The sequence below is a fragment of the Delphinapterus leucas genome, chromosome 14 (genome assembly GCF_059928025.1).
Source record: "Delphinapterus leucas isolate spDelLeu-1000000601 "Yukka" chromosome 14, BTC_Dleu_Yukka2, whole genome shotgun sequence".
Classification (NCBI taxonomy): Eukaryota; Metazoa; Chordata; class Mammalia; order Artiodactyla; family Monodontidae; genus Delphinapterus; species Delphinapterus leucas.
In genome coordinates this window covers 11,301,986-11,309,246 of record NC_143142.1, presented here as the reverse complement: position 1 = coordinate 11,309,246, position 7,261 = coordinate 11,301,986, and the positions used below count along the sequence as shown (strand labels likewise).

Sequence of the window (7,261 nt, the reverse complement as noted above, 5' to 3'; positions counted from 1 at the left end):
GGTTCTCTGAGGCAGGCACTATTTTTACAATCCTTATTTTGCAGATGAGCGAGAGGCCCAAAAAGATTGAGCTATTCGCCTCTGGTCAAACAGCCGGTGAGTGGAAGACTCCTTATTCAAATCCAGGTCTGCCTGACTCCAAAGCTGGTGCCCTTGACCATGTCTCTCTAATCCTTCTTTGCTTGTTGCTAATTTAGGTCTTTAGGCTGCTAAACACGACTGCCTCTCTTCACCCTATGTGCCAGCTCAGGGTGGCACACGACGAGGGCTCAATAAATATTTGTTGAATTTAATTCCCAAAAAAGTCATCTCTTGCTGGTTTCCTCATAACTTTTAGGGCATTCCCAATTCCCATATTCTCCTTCTTGCATCTAATACACTTTTGGGGGGGGGGTTGTGTGTTTTGGCCACACCTCGCGGCATGTGGGATTTTAGTTCCACAACCAGGGACCGAACCTGCACCCCCTGCAGTGGAAGCACACAGTCTTCACCACTGGACCACCAGGGAAGTCCCCGATACACTTTTTTAAAAAAATAAATTTATTTATTTTATTTATTTACTTTTGGCTGCTTTGGTTCTTTGTTACTGTGCGCGGGCTTTCTCTAGTTGCGGCGAGCGGGGGCTACTCTTCGCTGCAGTGCGTGGGCTTCTCATTGCAGTGGCTTCTCTTGTTGCAGAGCACGGGCTCTAGGCACATGGGCTTCAGTAGTTGTGGCACGTGGGCTCAGTAGTTGCAGCTCACGGGCTCTAGAGCACAGGCTCAGTAGTTGCGGGGCACAGGCTTAGTTGCTGCACAGCATGTGGGATCTTCCCGGACCAGGGATCAAACCCGTGTCCCCTGCATTGGCAGGCGGATTCTTAACCACTGTGCCACCAGGGAAACCCTCCGATACACTTTTATTGGGCATTTATGTGCTGCCCACTGCAGAAATTCAAAGATAAATAGAACACGTGGTTTACTTCCGGGGAGCTCACTTTCCAGTGAGGGGATCATGATAGTGACCTAGGAGTAATTTTAAGTTTTTCTCTCTTTTCATCTCTTTAGACAATTAGCGGTGAATGTGAAAAAAGGAGATATCATTGTTATTGTTTTCCCCCAACTATTGAGGATAGAAACCAGAAACACCAGAAGAGGAGGCTGGTAGCTCTTTCAGACTGTTTTTCACGTTAATACATATTTTTACTATGCACACAAGTACAGGGGCAGTTTTAGGTTTTGTTTCCCTTTTTGAAAAAATGGGAGCATGGTCTGCAGATTATTCTTACGCTTGCTTTTCCATTTAGGAAGGCACGATAGATATACTGCCAAGCTCACTTCCTCTTAACTGTTTCATTTCCCTATTGATGCTCATTAAAATTGTTTCAAGTGTTCCCCCCCTCCCCAAACTTGCAGGATAGGAACTTCCTTTTGCAGCTCAAGTCCTGGTTACAACCTTGAGGAATGACAGCTCTACCTTTTACTAAACCATTGGGCACCTCGTCCCCAGAATGATCTTTCCAAAGCATGAGTTTGATGATCTCTCCTCTCCCAAATTTCCCCAAGGCCCTGCAGGATAAATCCAAATCCCAACTGCCTGGCCTAGCGTGAAGATTTTCAGAAGCTGGCCCCTCGTCCAGAATCAGCCTTGAGTGGTGACGGTCTACACACACATTCCACACCCCCGTGGGCTTTCTTCATTCCGCCTTAGTGGTCTTCTTGCAGACTCTCCACTGCACAAGCCTGTCTGGATCCAGGTAAATTTTACTCATTCTTCAGTTTCTGCTGAAACATCACTTCCTCAGGGTCCTTCCTGGCTCCTCCCAGCCTGGGGTCTCCCTTTACTCTCTTTCACCCTGGGGACGTGCACCACACTAGTAATTAACTTGCTCAGTGTCTGTGTTGCCTGCCCTTCTCTCTCATCCACTCAAGGGTCTTTCTCCTTTACCTGCTGTACCTCCAAAGCATAGCACAGTTGGTGGCCCACTGCGGTTGTCAATAAATGTTTGCTGAAAGGGTGACGAGGAATGACTCACGGGGAGATTTTACTGCTTCTAGTTAATACACAAATGCGTAGGTACAGTCTCACGTTGAATATTTGGTTCCACTGACAGTGATAAAAAAAGAGAAAGACCGCTTACCAAAATACAGGCACCCTACTTTCTTTTTTAAAAGTAACTTATCTATTTTAAGAGTCGTTCTTTTCTTGTGGTTTTTATTCATTTATTTATGGCTTTAATCACTGTGATCCAATTTATTTTTTTTAATTTTATTTTAAAATTAGTCAGTTTTATTTTACTAATTAATTTTTATTGAAATATAATTGATTTACAATATTATATTAGTTTCAGCTGTACAACACAGTGATTCAATATTTTTACAGATTATACTCCAGTTAAACTTATTACCAAATAATGGCTATATTTCCCTGTGCTGTACAAATAGATGTGATCCAATTTATTTTGACAGTCTTTAAAAATATAATTATCTGAAGCAATTGGCAACCTATCTTGCTGTTTATTGTTTCTTTTGTCTCTTGCTCATGGTGAATTGTTTCCTTGTGTGTTTTGTAATTTCAAAACGAGTTGATCTTTATTTGTGGGAATTCTGTATGTCAAGGCTGAAGGTTTGTCCTTCCAGAGCTTGCGTTTAGCTACTTTCTTCGCTTGGCGGTTCCCCACAGTATAAATTAAAACCCAAACCTAAGTGAGTACAGTCGTATTGTGACAAATTCAGAGGGGACATTTCTTGCCCACCCAGGCCCACCTAAGGAGAGATAAACATCCGAGTTATTGCCCTAGGCTGGCTGGGCAGATTTTTCTAGAGCCCCACTCCCTTCCATAAGAGTGGAGCTCTTTGAGGGTCCTTGTTTGTGTGGAGGCCATAGTTCCAATTCCCCCCAAACTTTGTCCCCTCTGTCCTTTGGTTTGTTTGTTTGGCTGGTTGGTTTTGGGGTGTTTTTTTTCTTTTTTTTTTTTGGCCGTGCTGCACATCTTGTGGGACCTTAGTTCCCCAACCAGGGATTGAACCTGGGTCCTCTGCAATGAGAGTGCAGAGTCCTAACCACTGGACTGCCAGGGAACTCCCCCCTCTTTCCTTTGGCACCTTTAAAAGTCAAAGACCTCCTCCCACTACTCTGGATTTCATACCCTTTTTTTCTGACTACAGAAGATTATCTCTATTTTCTCCAGTATTTCTAGTTGACTATCAAATGTGGGAAAGTTTTTAGACTATCTAGTCCAGAATATTGCCCAAAATGGAAACCCAGTGGACTAGTTTTCAGATCTTTCCCTCATTCTGTATGCATGAGTCTATTTTTTTAAGTCACTTTGCTCTCCTCTTATTTTCTGTATATTTACCACCTCTCTCCTGTTCTCTTACATTTACAAGTTACATTACAGAGCAAGATGCCTTATGCTAATAATTTCTCAGTATAAACTATTCTTTTTTTCCCTTAGTATTTGGCTCTTATTATTGGCTCTTTTTCAGCTCCTATCCTATCTTTTTTTTTGTAATTTCCTAGTGAACAGGCACCAAATATAGTTAGTATTTGATCTATATGTCACCTGCTAATTTAAGTGCTCTTCTTTAAAAAAAAAAAAAAATCTAACTCAGTCTTGCAGATAAAAAAAAATCTTGAGGACAAAACTGCTAGCAATGTTTCCATAAAAACTGTTGTCAAAAGACTGGCAAACTTGGTAACACTAGGTAGCTAAGTTTTTAAAAATTCAGTACTAGTAATGCAAGTCACATCTACAATTTGAATGAAAATTCTAACTTGCTTCAAACTTATTTTAGGCCTAGATAAATTACTTTTGGTCTTAGATCTAGGAATATATGCATATAAACATTCTATTGCTACACAAGTACACTGTGTACTTTATACAGATAATACTTGTAGCCTAGGATGCGGCAGCAATATTTGTAATACTGTTCATCCCCACTCATAGCTTACTTGGAACTTCTCCTTAACGTAATACCAAGTAAGAATTAGATAAGTATTAAAGTGACTACTTTTGTCATTGCTCTAGTCAAGGTTACACGTTAGCTAACTTAGAAATAAGTCACTCTCCGTGACAGAAACATCAGCCACTGAAATAGTGTATAAGCACAGTCACAAAGCTTTTTCAAAAGGACTTTTAAAATTTCTCTTAGGGAATTCCCTGGCGGTCCAATGGTTAAGACTCCACCCTTCCAATGCAGGGGGTGCAGGTTTGATCCCCGGTCAGGGAACTAAGATCCTGCAAGCTGGGTTGCGGTCAAAAAAAAAAAAGAAAGAAAGAAAAAAAATTCTCTTAGTTATGTCAGCTTTGGTTAATGAATATTCTACCTGGCTTTTCTTCTCAGCCTCCAAGAAAGTTTAAAGAGCTGGTAAATCCCAATTTTAAGGATTTGGAGAATTGTCACTGTAGCACTTATCTATTGCTGCATGACAGACCACACCTAAATGCAATGGCTTAAAATAACAATCGTTTAATTTGTTCCTGAGTCTGTGGGTCAGGAACTCTGTCAGGGGTCAGAGGGGCAGTTCATCTGTGTTCCCTGCAGCGCCGGCTGGGGTGCATCCCTGTGGGGCTGGAGGACCCACGCTGGTCTCACTCACTGGGCTGGTGCTTCAGCTGGAATGGCTTGAACGACCGGGGACTGCATGGCTGGGCCTCCTTCCTTGCGGGGCCGGCTGGACTCCCTAGTGTGCATGGGGCCTCCTAGCTGTCAGCTGAGTTCCCGGAGTCCCCTGCCTTGGCCTCTTTCTCCAGCAGGACAGCCTGGACTTCTAGACAGGGCAGATGGTGTCCCACTCTGGTTAAAGTGGAAACTTCCAGGCTTCAGCTTGGAAGTCCCAGAATAGTATTTCCACCAGATTCTGCCACATTCCATTGGTCAAAGCAAGTCAAAGGCCAGCCTCCAAGGAGTGAAGAAATAGATTGCACCTCTTGAGAGGGGAAGAGGCCCCCATCCACAGGGACAGGAGGAATTGTTGGCAGCCATCTTTGCAGGCAATCTACTGCAGTTGCTTTACCCAACTAAATACATAGCACCCATTCTGTTTATAAAGTTGCTACAAATCAAAGGGGGAAGTTTATTAACGACAGTTTAGGATAACTCAATAACTAGTATTAGGATAGTTTATAATACTTAGACTAAAGATGTCAAGGTATTTTCCTAATATAAATACGCTTAGGGTTGCGTTTAAATGTCACTGTCATTATTCAGCACTTAACAGTTTCAAGTGAGAAGGCACAATTTCACTTGATTAACATTAAAGCTTAAGTTAAATTCAACTCCCCTTAGGATCTGGGGGACTACCTTTATTTATTTATTTGCTTGTTTATTTTCTAAACAGCAATTTTTTTTTTTTTTTGCAGTATGCGGCCTCTCACTGTTGTGGCCTCTCCCGTTGCGGAGCACAGGCTCCGGATGCGCAGGCTCAGCGGCCAGGGCTCACGGGCCCAGTCGCTCCGTGTCATGTGGGATCCTCCCGGATCGGGGCACGAACCCACGTCTCCTGCATCGGCAGGTGGACTCTCAACCACTGCGCCACCAGGGAAGCCCCAGCCTTCAGTTCTTTACATAGTCTGTTGGAATAGATGCTCTTTGTACAGACTGGAATGATCCCTTTGAAGATGGACCGTTCTGTTGATAATAGTGTCCTTTCCCTCAGCATACAACTCAGCCACCCAGAACTTTTGTCGTTCCTCCCAGTGCCACAGAGTATGAAGTTTAGACTTTCCTGTGCCCCCTCCTTCCAAGTCCTCCCGCCTCCTCCTCCTTACCCACTACTGCTCCACATGAGGCCCAGGACCCATAGTATGGGCATTAGCAGGGAGCTTGTTAGAAAGGCAGAGTCTCTGGACCCACTCCAGACCTCCTGAATCAGACTTCCATTGTAACAAGTTCTCCAGGCAGTTTGTGTGCACGTTTCAGTTGATAAGCTGGCTTGCATAATATATCTCTCTCCAGCCATCTTGCTCCCCACAGCTGCTCTGCATCCCGAGTGTGGATCTTCAGGGAGCCTGGCCACTCCTCTCTCACACGCACTCGCACCCTTTCCCCTCTAAGGGCATGGAATCTTGATCATTCACTCAAGTCCCTAAGATCCTAGGCATCTTAGCTCCCTGGAGCAAGGCAAGCTCAGCACCCCAGGACTCTAAGATTTAATTGCTTTGCGGGAAAAACATCTCCCTTAGTCATTTGTGATGAGTCTAGAGTAGAAAATAAGTCCGGTTTATTCTCAATCATATTATTCTGGCACATTAATAATAGGCCCTCCAGGCTGGTAAAATTTTAAAGATATTTCTTCTTCTGGAATCCTTCCTAATTCTCCCTACTTGGAGTCTAGCGTCATTGCCTTGGGCTAGAATCTCCGGGGTCATTGGGATTTAAAAAGAGAGAAGGGTGTTAATAAAGAGGTGACAGAAGTGTAGTTACACTGGCCTGGCTTTGTTCGGCATTGGTCCAGCCGTGAACCATACTGCCTTTGGGTTTGTGAGACTGAAAAGGCAGAGGCAAAAACGCAGCTGGGTGTGTACCTGTCGTTAAGATCTGTGTGCGGAACAAGGGGACTGTCGACTACCCACTCCCATCATAGTAGGGGCCCTGGGGGATGTAAGGAAGTGAGAAATAGACCTTAATACTGGCAAAAGACCACAGATTCAATTCGAGGACGAAGAGTAATGAGAAAATGCAAGTTACTGTCATTATTTACGTGGCATGGCAGAGTTACACACACTTTATTACACAGTGCATGCTACACAGAGAACTGCTATTTATAGACATTTCATCCCATTCCTCCAATGCCCCTAAACTCACTCTTTCACAGTATTTGGCCCAAGTTCAATGGCAATGTGATTTTTTAAAAAAAGTGTATTTAAAATCAATGTAATGTTGAAAAGTACAGCAAGAGAGTAGTACTGAACACTGAAGAGCCAAGGCTGCCCCAAGTCAGTCTGGAGGAGGATTTTTAAATCTGAAAATATTTTAAGTGTTTCAAAGATATAGATGGTTTATATATATATATATAAACAATGTATCTTTTTATTATGAATTTTTTTAACATTTTCATTTTCAACCAGTGGCTTTTGTACTACTTCAGACAATGCCTTAGAGTCTTTTTTTTTTTTTGGCTGTGCTGGGTCTTAGTTGCAGCCTATGGGCTTCTTCAAAATATATTTTTAAAAATTCTTTTGACTTAGGAGAAAGTGTGTTTTTTAAAAAGGGAGGCACCTTAGAATTAAATCTTGTTCTAAACTGAAGAGACTTGGCAGATGTGCAGGAAATTAAAA

At 42.9% G+C, this 7,261-nt stretch overlaps 1 non-coding gene across 1 annotated transcript; it reads right to left on the bottom strand.

The window, feature by feature from the left end:
- Window positions 1-2,986: 2,986 nt before the first annotated feature.
- Window positions 2,987-3,059, bottom strand: TRNAE-CUC (transfer RNA glutamic acid (anticodon CUC)). The gene has a single exon. It is a non-coding gene; the product is annotated as a tRNA-Glu (tRNA).
- Window positions 3,060-7,261: the final 4,202 nt, after the last annotated feature.